General features: G+C 46.6%; 1 protein-coding gene and 1 pseudogene across 2 annotated transcripts in view; one reads left to right on the top strand and one right to left on the bottom strand.

Moving 5' to 3' along the window:
- Positions 1 to 16,822, bottom strand: part of rxraa (retinoid X receptor, alpha a) — a gene marked incomplete at both ends in the record, with an annotated part of 180,782 nt that overhangs the window by 100,230 nt on the left and 63,730 nt on the right. The window lies entirely within an intron of this gene.
- LOC310781431 (unconventional myosin-Ic pseudogene) lies at positions 10,411 to 13,503 on the top strand (annotated as a pseudogene). The gene has a single exon. The product of its transcript is annotated as an unconventional myosin-Ic pseudogene (transcript).

The raw sequence follows: 16,822 nt of genomic DNA, 5'->3' as shown, positions 1-16,822 counted from the left end.
TGCTCAGAAAGTCGGCGGATGATGTCATACGCTAATTTGCATATCGATATATAGGACAAGAAGGGGGGGGGGATGATTGGTCCCATGCTGCCACCGGGCTCCTCCCCACTATCTCCTTCTCTCATGGCTCCAAAAACCGAATCGATTAGTTTATGGGTAGAAAAGGGCAGAGGCCCTGCAGCTATCTGCCAGGTTCATAAATTACTATTACCCACTATTACTACTATTATACGTTTTAATATTACCTGACAACCCCGCCCGCCCCCGTCCAGTTTTGCCGTATGCTGGTATTGTAGCTATTAGGGGTGTCAAAAATAATTGATTATAAGATGCATCGCGATGCGGACGTGCACGATTCTGCATCGATTCACAAATGTCAAAAATCGATTATAAATAAATAAATAAAAAATAAATAAAAAATAAATAATCAAATAAAATATAATGGAAGTGCATGCAGTTGTTTATTTTAATTATGGATCATAATACAACGCAATTCCAAATGCACTTTTATTTTAAAAGTAGCCACACAGTGAGAAAAAAGAAAGTGAGAAAAAATAAATCATGTATTGGGGAAAAAAAGTGATGCATCGATTTAAGATGCATCGAGATGCATCGATAATCGTAATCGAATCGAATCGTAGCCCTCTGAATCGTAATCGAATCGAATCGTGAGGCCAGTGAAGATTCACAGCCCTAGTAGCTATTACAGGTGGACCGACCCTATCCTGTCACTGCCTGCTCTCAGTGGAGAGAGGGAGCGAACTGCACTGTGTGTGTGTGTGTGTGTGTGTGTGTGTGTGTGTGTGTGTGTGCGTGTGTGTGTGTGTGCATGTGTGTCGTGTGTGCGTGCGTGAGAGAAGCACTGCTTTCATCAGACCTCTCTCGATTAGACAAGCAAGTAAAGGAAAACCTGCATCAGCCATATCAATTTATGATGAAATTATTTGTAGTAAACACATTAACATTGCTTCCCATGGCCAGAAAAACGGTATAGTGCTGTACGGAGAGTGCCGGTAAAGGCATTGTGTATCTTGGTTATGTACGTACGATATGGCAAATGAGCGAAACACCCAAAAAGTGGTCGTATATCCCGTACAGAACAAAAACGACTTGGTTACTTCCCATCTGTGAATATGGATCACACATGGGGGACAAATACAACAGATTCCACATTTATCTTTTTTTGTCAGCTTCTCAAAGAAAGATGAGCAGTAAAAATCAACAGTGGATATTTGGAGAAGCTAGGGAGGAGGTGGGAGGTGGGAGGTTTCGACACAGAACATTGTGTTATCACTGGGAGAGTAGACATATTGGACACAAATGATTTCAATCTGTGGTACTGTGACCCACTGTCCAGTAACATTACAGGGTAGCAGAGCCAGGAAAATGTTCCTACGTTCTTTGCCTTGTTGTGTTTCCTCACGGCTGTGCTTTAGTTGCATCATTTGTGCCTCATGCTGCTTTCTTAAAGACAGTATGAAGAACGCGTAGGTCCGGAGGAAAATAAGAAGTGATAAATAAATCACTCAAATGGCCTTCTTCCTTTTGGTTCTGATGGCCTTGTCCAAATATCTGCCTCTGCTGCTGTTAGCTGATCCAGATGCTCTGCGCAATCCGTTTGGATTCTATCATCTTCGTGAAAAGAGGAAAAACAAAAAAGACATAATAACTGATGACATTTCTAAAAGTCGTGTCTTAAAATATATATCGTTTCCAGTCTAACTGCTGTCGGCTCATCCATCCCAGCAGCACATATGGTTGTTTTCATCGAGGGTAAATAGTATTTTTTTCCCCCCTTTATTGACTTCTCCCTAACATCATCATAAACTCCCTGGCCACAGTGTTTCCTCCTGCCCATGCAGAACACATTTCCCTGTGTTTGTTTGCATAGTACAGTGTGGTATGTCATGACATGAGGCTGGTGTGGTATGTCATGACATGAGGCTGGTCTTTAGCAGACGTGAGAAAGGGAGACAAACATCCAACCCTTTAGCATCTCCATCATGTTTCTCTGTGGTTAGGGAGGGGGGGCAAAACTGCAGTTCCTCCAATGGCCACTTGAGGCTGGCTCCTAAAGCGAGTCATTCCCCATAGACCCTCATGTTAAAATGCTCAACTTTACAGCAGAAATAAACATGTTTACAGCCTAGTACGAAACCAGTTTTGGTCTCTAGCGCTAATTACACTGTTTATAACAACTGTATGGGGGTGCATTTTTATATAACGCAACCGTTTATATAGTCTATCAACCCAATCTCCTTTTTTTTGTTGAAATAGCAACGTTTTTGGACCAACGTTGCTATGTTACAATTTCGGCTCTGAAATTGTAAAATGGTAACGTACGTTTCTACAGGGGTGGGCGTGGTTTACGGAGATTTTCTGTTTCTAACCCCTCCCCCTACCCTAACCCTAACCCTAAAATCTCAGAACGTTACCATTTTACAATTTTGGAGCCGAAATTGTAACATAGCAACGTTGGTCCAAAACGTTGCTATTTTACAATTGTCTGTGAGACTGTGTTGAGTCTATGGCTGTAAAGAGAAGTCCAATTGTTATATATATATTATATATAATATTATATATAATATAATATAGAGATATATAATCAAATATAAAATATATATATATATATATATATATATATATATATATATATATATATATATATATATATATATATATATAATATATCTCTCTATATATAATATAGAGAGATTTCTCTCTCTCTCTCTCTCCCTCTCTCTCTCTATATATATATATTTATATATTTATATATTTATATATATATATATATATATATATATATATATATATATATATATATATATATATATTTATTTAGATATTTATATATATATATGATGATATAAACATGACATTCTGGATCAGTCCTCAGCAGTCAGCAGGGGTGACACTGCAGCTTCTTGTTATAACACCTCTCTCAGCTGTCCATGGCAACACATGGGGACGGATCGAATCAGGACTGAGATATCTGGGTTAAGATGTACATTTATATTCATGGCATTCATTAGCTTAGCCATAGTACCCGCAGTACCCTGCTGTGATTAGCATACTGACTGTTCTGTGTTCGGCAGCATGGGGCCTGGAGAACCAGAACTTGCTTATTCATCTTTAATTGATGTTAATAAAAAATGCACGCTTCCAGATGCAAGCCTTATGCACACTGTGTGTGTGTGTGTGTGTGTGTGTGTGTGTGTGTGTGTGTGTGTGTGTGTGTGTGTGTGCAGATGCAAGCCTTATGCACACCGTATCGTAAACCTCACTCACGGGTCAGGATCGACCCCAAGGAGAGTGTGAATCTGTGGCAGACAGAAATTTCACCTCGTCTGCGCAAAATAAAATCCATCACTAAAGGCTACATGGATGTAAAAATTGAGAATAGAGAATAGATTTAGAACAAAACAACTGAAATGAATGAAAATAATGCTGGTGAGATGATCTCTGCTTAACAAGGGATGAACAGTGTTTTTTTTACCGATATCCGATACGCTGTTATTATATATTATATAACTCTTTTGGCCGATATATGCCAACTGTTATCATGATGGCCCACTGGCAGATGGAGACATACGGTAAATGTTTTTCAAAACGTACACATTCACTGGGCAAAATGAGAAAGCGACTTCAACGACGCGCCGATATCATTGTGCAGCATGCCTATTCATTAGAGAGTAAATTATGCCGCACGCCAGACATACTGAAATTCAAAGGTTTCCTCTCCACTGGCATGATCCAAATGTAAAAGTCATAATGACAGGGCTGCGAGACTATACCCGTCCAGTCAGGCATCCCACAGGGACCTCCACTCCACCACCCTCCATCACAATGTGGCGATAATGGGCTGCTGTGACAACGATACCCCTGCCCTCTCTCTGAGGTAGCTAATAGCCTGCGAGATAGCCTGTCCCTCAGCGTGTCGCTAGCCCCTCTCTCTCTCTCTCTCTCTCCCTCTCTCTCTCTCTCTCTCTCTCTCTCCCTCTCTCTCTCTCTCCCTCTCTCCCTCTCTCTCTCTCTCTCTCTCTCTCTCTCCCTCTCTCCCTCTCTCTCTCTCCCTCCCTCCACTAGTGCTTCAGCCGTAACAATGAGATAGCATTTCACTCTGGATGCAGCTTGCTGGGGGGATTATGAGCTCAGAGAGTTATCAAAGGCTTAGTGGCTGTGATTTGTCCTGACCCGCCGCGGATGGCTGCCGTCACTCGGTGCCAGCAGGGAGGTCCCCCGCCACTCCGGCCACGCTCCTGGCTGCCACAGCTCGGCCTCGCCACCGGGGGCAGCCCATGGGCGGGGCATGACGGACGGACGGCCATTCATTCATTCAGTCAGTCAATCCCCCCCATTAGATGCAGGCACATGCCGAACAGCTGTGATAGCAAAACGATCAAAGATAAGAAACAAAATAGAACCTGGGCACAAAAACCATTCCACACACCTGACACACCTTTCCTAAATTGGTGAGCTTTGAATCACTGTAAGCCTCTACCTCCCCTCTGAGATTAATACAGTTCCTATCTATCTATCTATCTATCTATCTATCTGTTTTTTGCCACCGATCACCGATTGCCGATCGCCTATGGGAAATATCTGCCCAACCGATCATCGACCGATCACCGATTACCGATCACCGATCACCGATATATAAACTCCTCAAAAAAGGTTTGGAAACATTATTCCGGTCGATTATTTCTCCCCTTTAATAATACCAAAAAAAAATTTATATAAAAAAATATCGGCAATCAGCCGAAATATCGGCAATCAGCCGATCGCATATTTGAGGTCAAAATCGGCCGATACAGATTGCTTGCCGATCGATCGGTGCACCCCTACTATCTATCTATCTATCTATCTATCTAGCTCTCTATCTATCTATCTATCTATCTATCTATCTATCTATCTATCTATCTATCTATCTAGCTCTCGCTCTATCTATCTATCTATCGATCTGTCTATATATCTATCGTATCTATCTATCTATCTATCTATCTACATATCTATCTACATATCTATCTACATATCTACATATCTATCTATCTATCTATCTATCTATCTATCTATCTATCTATCTATCTACTGTATCTATCTATTTATCTATCTATCAGGCAGCCACATGCCTAAAATGTAAATGTGAAGTAAAAAGCCATAACATCTTGTGTCACACTTGTGAAAACGTGTCTCAAAATTTCACGCTGATGCATTTGACAACAAATCTGTTGCCAGATGTTTGTTTTTGATCATCATCTGTCATCTCACATCAGGAGACAAACAGCTGATCATCATCTGTCATCAGGAGACAAACAGCTGATCATCATCTGTCATCTGTCATCAGGAGACAAACAGCTGTGACTTATTGTTTTTCGGGCCCAAGTTGTTTTCAATTAGGAGGGCAGATTTCCCAACAATGAGCTCGGTGTCTCACAACAAGAGGGAGAGAAACCGATCAGCCACGATTTCAGTCCGGTTCCATCGCGTTCCCATGTGCAAGGCACCAGGACAGGGGTTCAAATCCCCCCCTGACTTGATCGTTTCATTACAGCTGATTTGTTCTTCCCAGCTTCTTTCTGTTCACATCAAAAAGGCATCCAGCTGACTGGATGAAGCACGCCGTTTCAGACACAAGGAATTTGCAGATCATTGCGGTGACCAGAGGGAGGAGGCTGAACAGACACACAGTATCTGGTCAGTTTAATACGAATTCAAACAGCCAATTAACCCAATAGTTTTGGCAGTCCTTATCCCAGCAATGACAAACCCCAGACCTGTGGCCTACAGTAAAGAAAACAAAGAACAAAACTCCCCCCGCATCCTGCTAGCACTGATACTAGACTAGCCCACTTAGTAGAAACAAACGGCTAACAGCGGAGACTAAACGGAGACTAACGAGCGAAGATGAGCTGGTTGCTCGTCGAGATGCGTGGTGTGATGATCCTGTAGCTGTGGGGAGTGTGTGTATTAAAATAGCCTGCAGTGTTGATGAATGCGAGTGAGGGGGTGTGGGGGGCGCCTGGCGTCCTCTCCGGCCCCTCTGGCTCTCTGACCTAGCAGGAAGTAGCACTGACTCCGGCCAGCCAATTAGAGAGCGGGGAGCGCGGAGCACGCTGGGGCTAACGAGCTGCCTCTCGGTGACCCCGCTCACCTCTGTGGGACCCCGCCATGGGAAATACGAGGAGCACCACACCCCCACCCCCCCCCCCTTTTGCCTCCTCCAGTCTCCCCCACCCCTCGTCGGGCCTGCTGTGTGACCACAAGGTCTAGCAACACATGCAGAGGCCCTGCAGAGGCCCGCCACATGGCTTTTTACTGAGAGAGCCTCTGAAAAACAATCAACGCATGCGCGCACACACGCACACACGGTGTGCACGTACACGCACACACGCAGTGCACGTACACGCACATGCATGCACGCACACGCACACACGGCGTGCACGTACATGCACATGCATGCATGCACACGCGCATGCACGCACACAGACAAGCAGTAGCCTATAGCTATCTTAGTGAGGACATGCACTGACATAGTGCATTCCCTAGCCCCTAAACCTAACCATCACAACTGTACTGTAAATGCCTAAACCTAACCCTCACCCTAACCTAAACCCTAAACCTAACCATCACAACTGTACTGTAAATGCCTAACCCTAACCCTAACCCTAACCCTAAACCTAAACCTAACCCTCACCCTAACCTAAGCCCAATTCTAACTCAAATTGGTCCTAAGATAGCTGAACACGCACCCACCCACGCACGCGCACGCGCATGCACACGCACACGCACACACACACACACACACACACACACACACACGCGCGCGCACACACACACACACACACACACACACACACACACACACACACACACACACACACACACACACACACACACACACACACACACACACACATTCCTCGGCCAGAGCTGGAGCTGTGTCAGTAGCATTTCCCTGTAGTTGACCCTGGTCCAGTTCTAGGTGGAGGGGGCCATGAGGGGGCCATGGAGTCTCTTTCCAAGCACTCTGAATAGCAAATGGCTTCCAAATTAATTGGCAGGATTTGCGAGGCAGTGAGATAATTCTGAGGCGCTGTAATGAAGTGGACCACGGACTGTAATGAAGTGGACCACGGTCTGTAATGAAGTGGGCCATGGACTGTAATGAAGTGTGCCATGGACTGTAATGAAGTGTGCAATGGACTGTAATGACTGTAATGAAGTGTGCCACGGACTGTAATGAAGTGGACCACAGACTGTAATGAAGTGTGCCATGGACTGTAATGAAGTGTGCCATGGACTGTAATGAAGTGGACCACGGTCTGTAATGAAGTGTGCCATGGACTGTAATGAAGTGTGCCATGGACTGTAATGAAGTGGACGACGGTCTGTAATGAAGTGTGCCATGGACTGTAATGAAGTGGACCACGGTCTGTAATGAAGTGTGCCATGGACTGTAATGAAGTGTGCCATGGACTGCAATGAAGTGTGCCATGGACTGTAATGAAGTGGACCACAGACTGTAATGAAGTGTGCCATGGACTGTAATGAAGTGGACCACAGACTGTAATGAAGTGTGCCATGGACTGTAATGAAGTGTGCCACGGACTGTAATGAAGTGTGCCATGGACTGTAATGAAGTGGACCACGGTCTGTAATGAAGTGTGCCATGGACTGTAATGAAGTGTGCCATGGACTGCAATGAAGTGTGCCATGGACTGTAATGAAGTGGACCACAGACTGTAATGAAGTGTGCCATGGACTGTAATGAAGTGGACCACAGACTGTAATGAAGTGTGCCACGGACTGTAATGAAGTGTGCCATGGACTGTAATGAAGTGTGCCATGGACTGTAATGAAGTGGACGACGGTCTGTAATGAAGTGTGCCATCGACTGTAATGAAGTGTGCCATGGACTGTAATGAAGTGGACCACGGTCTGCAGGGACTGTAATGAAGTGGACCACGGTCTGCCGCGAGCGCTAATAGGACTTGGCTTTGGGCATAATTGCTGCTTATATAAAGAGTGATGAATCCAAAGCTAACCGCGCACCTGGAGGGTTCATTTGAGCAGACAATGGTGAGAAATACAGGGTGTGGGACACGCCGGGCCATGTTGGTGCGGTTCTGGGGCACCACTGTCTCTTCAACCACATCCAAAGCCATGCTAATGAAATAAAACAAATGGTGGGGGGGGCGGAGCCAGTAATAATCATCTAAGTCCAACACTCCCCCCACCCCCCTTTTTGCTCTCCAGGCAGAATTGGTCCTGTCATTTGGACTCTCCAAACACGGACCATATGTGAGTTCAGCCCTGGCAATCAGACTGCATTGTGGAGCAGGCGGCTGAGTTCATCAGGAAAAAATTAGCCCGCCGCTCCGCAGGCCTCGCTCCCATTGGCCAGTCACGCGGCCGCTCCGTTTGAGGGCACCCCAGACATTCCTGCGTATAATCTTTTCCATTCCTCCACTCCGCTCGCTGAGGACACACCAAATCACAGCACAAGACCTGCATTGTGAACGGGCCCGTTCAAAAAGCCCTGTTTTCAATGCCTTCTCTCTTTTACGCTTTCCCTCTCTCTCACCTCATACACCACAATTCAACCAAAAAAAAAAAACTTTTTCCCATCATGCTCCCTTTTTTGTGCAACTTCTCATAAAAAAAAACTAAACGATTGCTTTCTTAAAAAAAAAATAAAAAAAAATGGAAAAGCGAGGGCCCGAATACTACGTTTCTCACGGTCCCTTTCCAGTAAAGGTTTGTTTTTGAAAAGCCCAAACAATGTAAAACCACTGAAACCGGAGCTCGGCCACATCAGTGTGCGGCCCAGAGTTCAGCCGATCACAGCTCAATACGGCTCCACCGGGCGAGGCTCGCAAAGCCTTCCCCGAATCCAGCGCTGGCTGGGTCACCGCTAACATGCCTCGCGCCTCCTCCAGCAGCTTGTCATTGTGGCCGTGGTCGGGCGGGCGGCAGCGACGCACGAATTGGAGGACAATCGCGCAACCTAAAGGATGCTGGTGGATTTATAGTAACACGTTCCATAATTAGACCCATGATTATTACAGGGTCTATAAAACTTCAGACTCCTGGGCGGCTGTCCACCCGCTCTCACTGCCTCCGCCGCAACGACTTCACAGTTACCTCAGTCTCTCTGCGAGTACAGTCTGCTCTTGGCTGCATCCAGCGTTGTGTTATAACCGGCCGCCGAGTTTGTTTAACATCTCCAGCAGGCGGAATAGTGACGAGAAAAGACGCAAGAAAATACAACACATTTCCCACATTCACCTCGGCTGCGTTTGCGAGCGAGTCTGAAGCAGGCAAAAATAATCAAACATGCCTTGTGTCCAAGTGTGTTATCTTAAAATAACTACGAGACAAAAAAAAAAAGGGAAAAGCTTCGACATATTTCAGTGGGACGACTTCTAATCCAGATGCTTCTAATTGTTCAGGAAACGTGTCCACCCTCACTGCAGGCTGTGACAGTAAAAAATGTTGCAATCAATCAAGATAGCACTGTAAAATACACAAGGATGGGGGTGAGGTTGGTGGAAACACTGTGCACCTCGCAGCTCGTGCTGGGACTTGTCCATGAAAAAAGTATTTGCCTGTGAAAGAGAGAGAGAGAGGGTAGTGGGTTCCCTCCCGTTTTGCCTTCACTAAGTCATTTCTCTCACTTCCATGAAGATCTTCTTAACCACGAGTGACAAGGGATTGGTTTCTTCACATATCTGAGACAGACAGACAGACATTAATATGTTGGTGTTTCTCAAGAGATGTCAGAGTGCTGGGGCAGGGTCCTGCACGAGGATAGACTTTTCCATGTTGAACCCCCCCCCCCCTTCACACACACACACACACACACACACACACACACACACACACTCACACACACATCTCATTTTTCTCCCCAATTGTCCCGGTCGTTGCTCCACCCCGATCTGGGGAGAGTTGTAGATTGTAGACCCCCCAATTGTGATTGTGTGATGTCATCAGTGATGTCACTTGAGCCATCAGTGATCACTGATACGATCACTAATGATGTCACAATGCCTATTACGTCAATTGTATATCACTGATGGCTCGAGTGACATCGCTGATGACATCACAATTGAGGTCATAGACATTGTGTGACATCATCAGTGATCATCTGCAGGCCAACTGCAGCACATCGAGCTGCTGACAGTAAACCAGGCTCATTATTACTCAAAGTAATCAGTCCCTAGTCACATAGTAGGAAAGTCATTGTCTCGAAGTCTCTGCCAGTCAGTTGCTGGCTTGTGTCTGACGTGAGAGAGGAGGAGCACCAGCCCATGGGGAACCACCACTCAGCTTAACTTAACTTAACTTAACTTAACTTAACTTAACTTAACTTAAGGTACCAGGGCGGGAGGTGGGTGTTGCCTGGTGATGGAGAGTGCTCTGACTGCCCTGGACAGGGCGGGGGTGAAGGACTTTGTCCTGTTGGAGAACTACACCAGTGAGGCAGCCTTCATAGAGAACCTGCGGCGGCGCTTCGGCGAGAACATCATCTATACATATATTGGCTTAGTGTTGGTGTCAGTGAACCCTTACAAAGAGCTGGGCATCTACTCCAGGCAGTACATGGAGCGCTACAGAGGGGTCAGCTTCTACGAAATATCACCGCACATCTATGCCTTGTCATACAAGACTTACCGGACCATGCGGACCGAGCGGAAGGACCAGTGTATTCTGATCTCAGGGGAGAGTGGATCAGGTAAGACAGAGGCCTCCAAGAGGATCCTCCTCTACTACGCTGTCACCTGCCCTGCCAGTGACCACACGGCTTCCCTCCGTGACCGCCTGCTGCAGTTCAACCCGGTTCTGGAGGCATTTGGTAACGCCAAAACACTGAGGAACGACAACTCCAGCCGCTTTGGGAAATACATGGATGTCCAGTTTGACTTTAGAGGGGCGCCAGTAGGCGGCCACATCATCAATTACCTCCTGGAGAAATCACGTGTGGTACACCAGAACCACCAGGAGAGGAACTTCCACATATTCTACCAGCTTCTGCAAGGAGGGGGGGAGAAACTGCTTAAGACACTGGACCTGGAGAGAAACCCTCAGAACTACCAGTATCTTGTCAAGGGCAAGTGTCCCAGGGTTAGCTCCATTAAAGACAAGAGTGATTGGAAAGATGTGGTGAAGGCCCTGACCATTATCGGCTTCGCTGAGGGAGAAGTGCAGAATTTGCTGAAAATCATTGCCAGTGTTCTCCATCTGGGAAATATTGAGTTTGTGGAAGGGGAGGATGGAGAAACTCACATCACCACTGAGACAGAGATCATAAATCATAAAACAGCGAAGCTGTTGGGTGTCGATGGCTCGGGCCTCAAGGAGGCACTCACTCACGCAAAACTCGTTGTCAAAGGAGAGGAGATCATCAGCTCACTAAACCTTCAGCAGGCAGGGTCGGCCCGTGATGCCTTAGCCAAGGCTGTGTATGGCCGGACCTTCACCTGGTTGGTGGAGAAGATCAACCAGTCACTTACTCTCAAGAATGAAGTCTACCACAGCAGTAAGGGCTCATCAGTTATAGGACTCCTAGACATCTATGGTTTTGAGGTGCTACAACACAACAGCTTTGAGCAGTTCTGTATCAACTACTGCAATGAGAAGCTCCAGCAGCTCTTTATTGAGCTCACATTCAGATCTGAGCAGGAGGAGTATGAGACAGAGTGCATCCCATGGGAAACAGTGGAGTACTTTGACAACAAGATAATTTGTGACCTGATAGAAGACAAGCACAAAGGCATCATCTCCATCCTGGATGACGAGTGTCTGAGACCAGGAGACACCTGCGATCTCTCCTTCTTGGAGAAGCTGGCGGATACTTTGGGAGGTCATGCCCACTTTGTCACTCACAAGTTGGCAAATGGAAAGACTCGCGGGGTGATGAGCAGAGAGGAGTTCAGGCTGTTGCACTATGCGGGAGAGGTCAACTACAATGTCAGTGGTTTTCTGGACAAGAACAATGATTTGTTCTCCAGGAGCCTGAAGGAGCTCATGTGCCAGTCAAGCCACCAGATATTAAATCAGTGCTTCCACAGAGAGGAATTAATAGACCAGAAACACCCTGAGATGGCTTCCACTCAGTTCAAAAACAGCCTGACAAAACTTATAGAGATCCTCATCTCGAAAGAGCAATCCTACGTGCGCTGCATCAAACCTAATGATACCAAGCAGCCAGGTCGGTTTGATGAAGTTCTGGTCAGACACCAAGTGAAGTACCTGGGCCTGATGGAAAACCTGAGGGTCAGGAGAGCTGGCTTTGCCTACAGACGTTGCTTCAAGGATTTTCTACAGAGGTATAAGCCTCTGTGTCCCGAGACGTGGCCCAACTGGCATGGCAGACTGGTAGATGGTGTGTCCACACTGGTCAAACACCTGGGCTACAAACCACAGGAGTACAAACTGGGCAGGTCTAAAATCTTTATCCGTTTCCCCAAAACTCTCTTCACCACAGAGGATGCACTACAAGCAAAGAAGCAAGCGGTGGCTTTGACCCTGCAGACATCCTGGAGAGGCTACAGGGAGAGAGCCAGGTACCAAAGCATCAGGCAGGCAGGGATTGTGATCCAGTCGGCATGGCGAGGGGTGAAGGCACGCAGGAGAGCCAAGAGGCATCGACAGGCTTCTGAGTTGATACGCAGGTTCATAAGAGGCTTCATCTACCGTCACGAGGAGTACTGCACAGAGAATGACTACTTCCTGGATCACATACGCTTCTCCTTCCTCAAGATGCTATGCAAGAACCTACCCAAGAGTGTTTTGGACAAAAGCTGGCCCACACCTCCTCTTTCCCTCACGGAGGCATCCGAGCAGCTGCGGCAGCTGCACATGCAGAACATGGTGATGAGGTACTGCAGGAGGATCCAGCCCAAGTGGAGGACACAGATAGAACAGAAGGTTGTAGCAAGTGAGATCTTCAAAGAGCAGAAAGACAGCTACCCTCAGAGTGTTGGCAAGCTGTTCCTGGGCTCCAGGCTTAAAAGTGAACAGATCAATCTCAAAGTCGTCCAGACCCTTGGCAATGAGAAAGTGCAATACGGCGCTGTGGTCACTAAGTATAACAGGAGGAGTTTCAAGGCTCGCCCTCGCCAGCTGCTCCTCACCGCCGCCTTTGCTGTGCTGGTGGACGGCACCAAGATCACACAGAGGATTGACTACAACGCTCTGAGAAGCATCTCTGTGAGCTCCCTCAGCGACGGGATCTTCGTTCTGCACATCCCCAGTGAGGACAACCAGCAGAAGGGGGACGTGGTGCTGCACTGCGACCACGTCATCGAGCTGGTGACCAAACTAGTCATGATGGCGGGCAAGATCAACCAGGTGAACGTCAGCCCGGCCAGTATCAGGTTTGTTGTGCCTCATGGGGAGGAAGGAATCGTTGATTTCATCAGAGGCTCCAAGCTGAAGGTGGCCAAAGACAAGAGAGGACATCTGCTAGTGACTGCCCCTCAAATCAGCAGCACATGACTGTAGGAAGCACAAACCACTGGAGCACTAGACAGTACTAGACAAGGCCCGCAGCACTAGACAGTACTAGACAAGGCCCGCAGCACTAGAAGACTACAGACAAGGCCTGCAGCACTAGACAGTACTAGACAAGGCCTGCAGCACTAGACAGTACTAGACAAGGCCCGCAGCACTAGAAGACTACAGACAAGGCCTGCAGCACTAGACAGTACTAGACAAGGCCCGCAGCACTAGACAGTACTAGACAAGGCCTGCAGCACTAGACAGTACTAGACAAGGCCCGCAGCACTAGACAGTACTAGACAAGGCCCGCAGTACTAGACAGTACTAGACAAGGCCCGCAGTACTAGACAGTACTAGACAAGGCCCACAGTACTAGACAGTACTAGACAAGGCCTGCAGTACTAGACAGTACTAGACAAGGCCCGCAGCACTAGACAGTACTAGACAAGGCCCGCAGTACTAGACAGTACTAGACAAGGCCCGTAGCACTAGACAGTACTAGACAAGGCCCGCAGCACTAGACCGTACTAGACAAGGCCCGTAGCACTAGACAGTACTAGACAAGGCCTGCAGCACTAGACCGTACTAGACAAGGCCTGCAGCACTAGACAGTACTAGACAAGGCCTGTAGCACTAGACAGTACTAGACAAGGCCCGCAGCACTAGACAGTACTAGACAAGGCCCGCAGCACTAGACCGTACTAGACAAGGCCTGCAGCACTAGACAGTACTAGACAAGGCCTGTAGCACTAGACAGTACTAGACAAGGCCTGCAGCACTAGACAGTACTAGACAAGGCCCGCAGCACTAGACAGTACTAGACAAAGCCCGCAGTACTAGGCAGTACTAGACAAGGCCCGCAGCACTAGACAGTACTAGACAAGGCCTGCAGTACTAGACAAGGCCCGCAGCACTAGACAGTACTGGCCCGCAGCACTAGAAGACTACAGACCCGTCGCCTTGACCTCTGTGGTCATGAAGTCTTTTGAGCTCCTACCTAAAATCCATCACAGACCCACTCCTTGACCCCCTGTAGTTTGCCTACAGAGTCAACAGGTTTGTAAACGATGCTATAAACATGGCCCTCCACTCCATCCTTGTGCACCTGGACACTGCAGCAACCTATGTGTATATATTGGACTCCACTTCTTATGTAATCTGATTACCTACATGTACTGTGGCTATAAAAGTGTAAAAAAAGAAGCTATTTACAGGACGTAAATACACGCATTACACATATTCCTCATTTCCAGCTCAAAGCATATTAACGTTACACGCATTACACATATTTCTCATTTCCAGCTCAAAGCATATTAACGTTTTAGTCCATGGATATCAAACAAAACATGTCAGGGTGAGTTAAAAATCATAATTAAAGCTGGAAATAAGGTCCAGGTTGTAAAAAAAAAAAGACTGAATTATACTTTAATGACAGCACTGGCTAAAAATAATAATAATGGAAACAAATTTCCATACAATTTTCAAATTTTCTGGACTTGTATAAATACCACTTCCCCAAGAGAATGCCATGAATTAATGCAAATGCAAATGACGCAAATAAATTGAATGACGGAACTAAGGACAAAGTTTGGTTCATATCAGTGGAAACTACATTGAAACGTTCCACAAAACACTCCAAAAAAACAGACCAAGTGCTGAACTAATTCAAAACAAGACAAGTGGGATGGTACCCTGCTTCTGTGGAGATATGCTTCACTCTTCCAACATTCAATGGCCAAAAACAATGATATTCTAAATTTGCTCAAAATGTCTAAAAGGTCTCTCAGCCAAAGACATCTTCTTTTCAGATTCAGAACTATGACAAAACCTTTGAACAGCCTTGAAAATGTTTTGGTATGAAGTTTTAATTAAAATAGTTTCCTTTGTACTTCTATTCAACATAAGTTGGGAAGCAATTTTTTAACTTTTAAAACAAACACTGTAATGAAGAGAATCCAGCTGCTGGGTAAATACTTTAACTCAATCATTCTAAACTAACGCTGAAATCAAAGTGATGCCTGCGGTCATGCAGCTTGTTTATGTGGCCGTGTGTTGTCATGCTCCTGATGCTCTCGTCACATGACACGTCACATGACACGGTGTCCACTTACTGTCCAGTCAGCTGACATGGCAGCAGGCAGCACTGACATGGCAGCAGGGACTTGGGGATGCAGTGATGAATGTGTCAGCACTAGGTAAGCACATGTTCTGCACAGCGCTGTCGCCTATTCAGATATTTCAGTTCAGAAATGCAGCTCGACTGCTCTCAGATCAGCCTGCCCGAGGTGTGTGGAGGAAGGGGGCAGATCTGATCTGACGTCAGATCAAGATTCAAGATTCAAGATTAACTTTATTGTCCCACGCATGGGACATTTGTCTTGGGCTTACGCCCACACTGCAGACATATACATACACACAGGATAGAACAGCCAAGTGCAACGTTACACAAAATACAGAGTTTGTCTGGCCAATAAAGTATCCGGCAAAACCAGTCGGGGGAGCTCGGGCATCAATCAATCGATTCAAGACATAACAATAAATAAGATGAGCACACAACATGATGTATCGGCTATTTAGCAGTCAGATCAGCCCCACCCGGCCTGCCTACCAAGGTGTGTGGAGGAAGCGGGCAGATCTGATCTGATGTCAGATCAGCCCCGCCCGGCCTGCCTGCTGAGGTGTGTGGAGGAAGCGGGCAGATCTGATCTGATGTCAGATCAGCCCCGCCCGGCCTGCCTGCTGAGGTGTGTGGAGGAAGCGGGCAGATCTGATCTGATGTCAGATCAGCCCCGCCCGGCCTGCCTGCTGAGGTGTGTGGAGGAAGCGGGCAGATCTGATCTGATGTCAGATCAGCCCCGCCCGCCTGCCTGCCTGAAGGGGGCTGATCTGAGAGCAGCTCTGTTAACTTGTCCATCACTGGGCCTCCTCCACATGCAAAGAAACCATTCATCATAAAAACCAGACTGAACACTGCAGAGGAAGAGGCCCCCAGCCACACCTCTGACTGGAGGCTGTGGTGTGTGTGTGTGTGTGTGTGTGTGTGTGTGTGTGGGTGTGTGTGGGTGTGTGTGTGTGGGTCCACAGCGGAACAAGCAACATTTTCCACTGTTTGAAAAACCAGTTAGAATAAAGTCATTAATCAAGAATGAAATCATGTCAAGAAATGTATCTTAAAAAAACAAAAGGGAAAAAAAAGTAATTTATAGAAATCTTTCAAAAATGTTTACAAAGGATATAGCCTGCGGTTCCCTTTAAGAATCTAAGCATTCATTTTGTTCACTGCAAAATGGGCAATATATTTTCCTCATTTATCTTG

This window comes from Poromitra crassiceps, assembly GCF_964638095.1.
Source record: "Poromitra crassiceps genome assembly, chromosome: 8".
In the NCBI taxonomy this organism is placed as follows: Eukaryota; Metazoa; Chordata; class Actinopteri; order Beryciformes; family Melamphaidae; genus Poromitra; species Poromitra crassiceps.
Note: the sequence above shows the minus strand (reverse complement) of the source record. Positions and strands in the feature narration are given on the sequence as shown.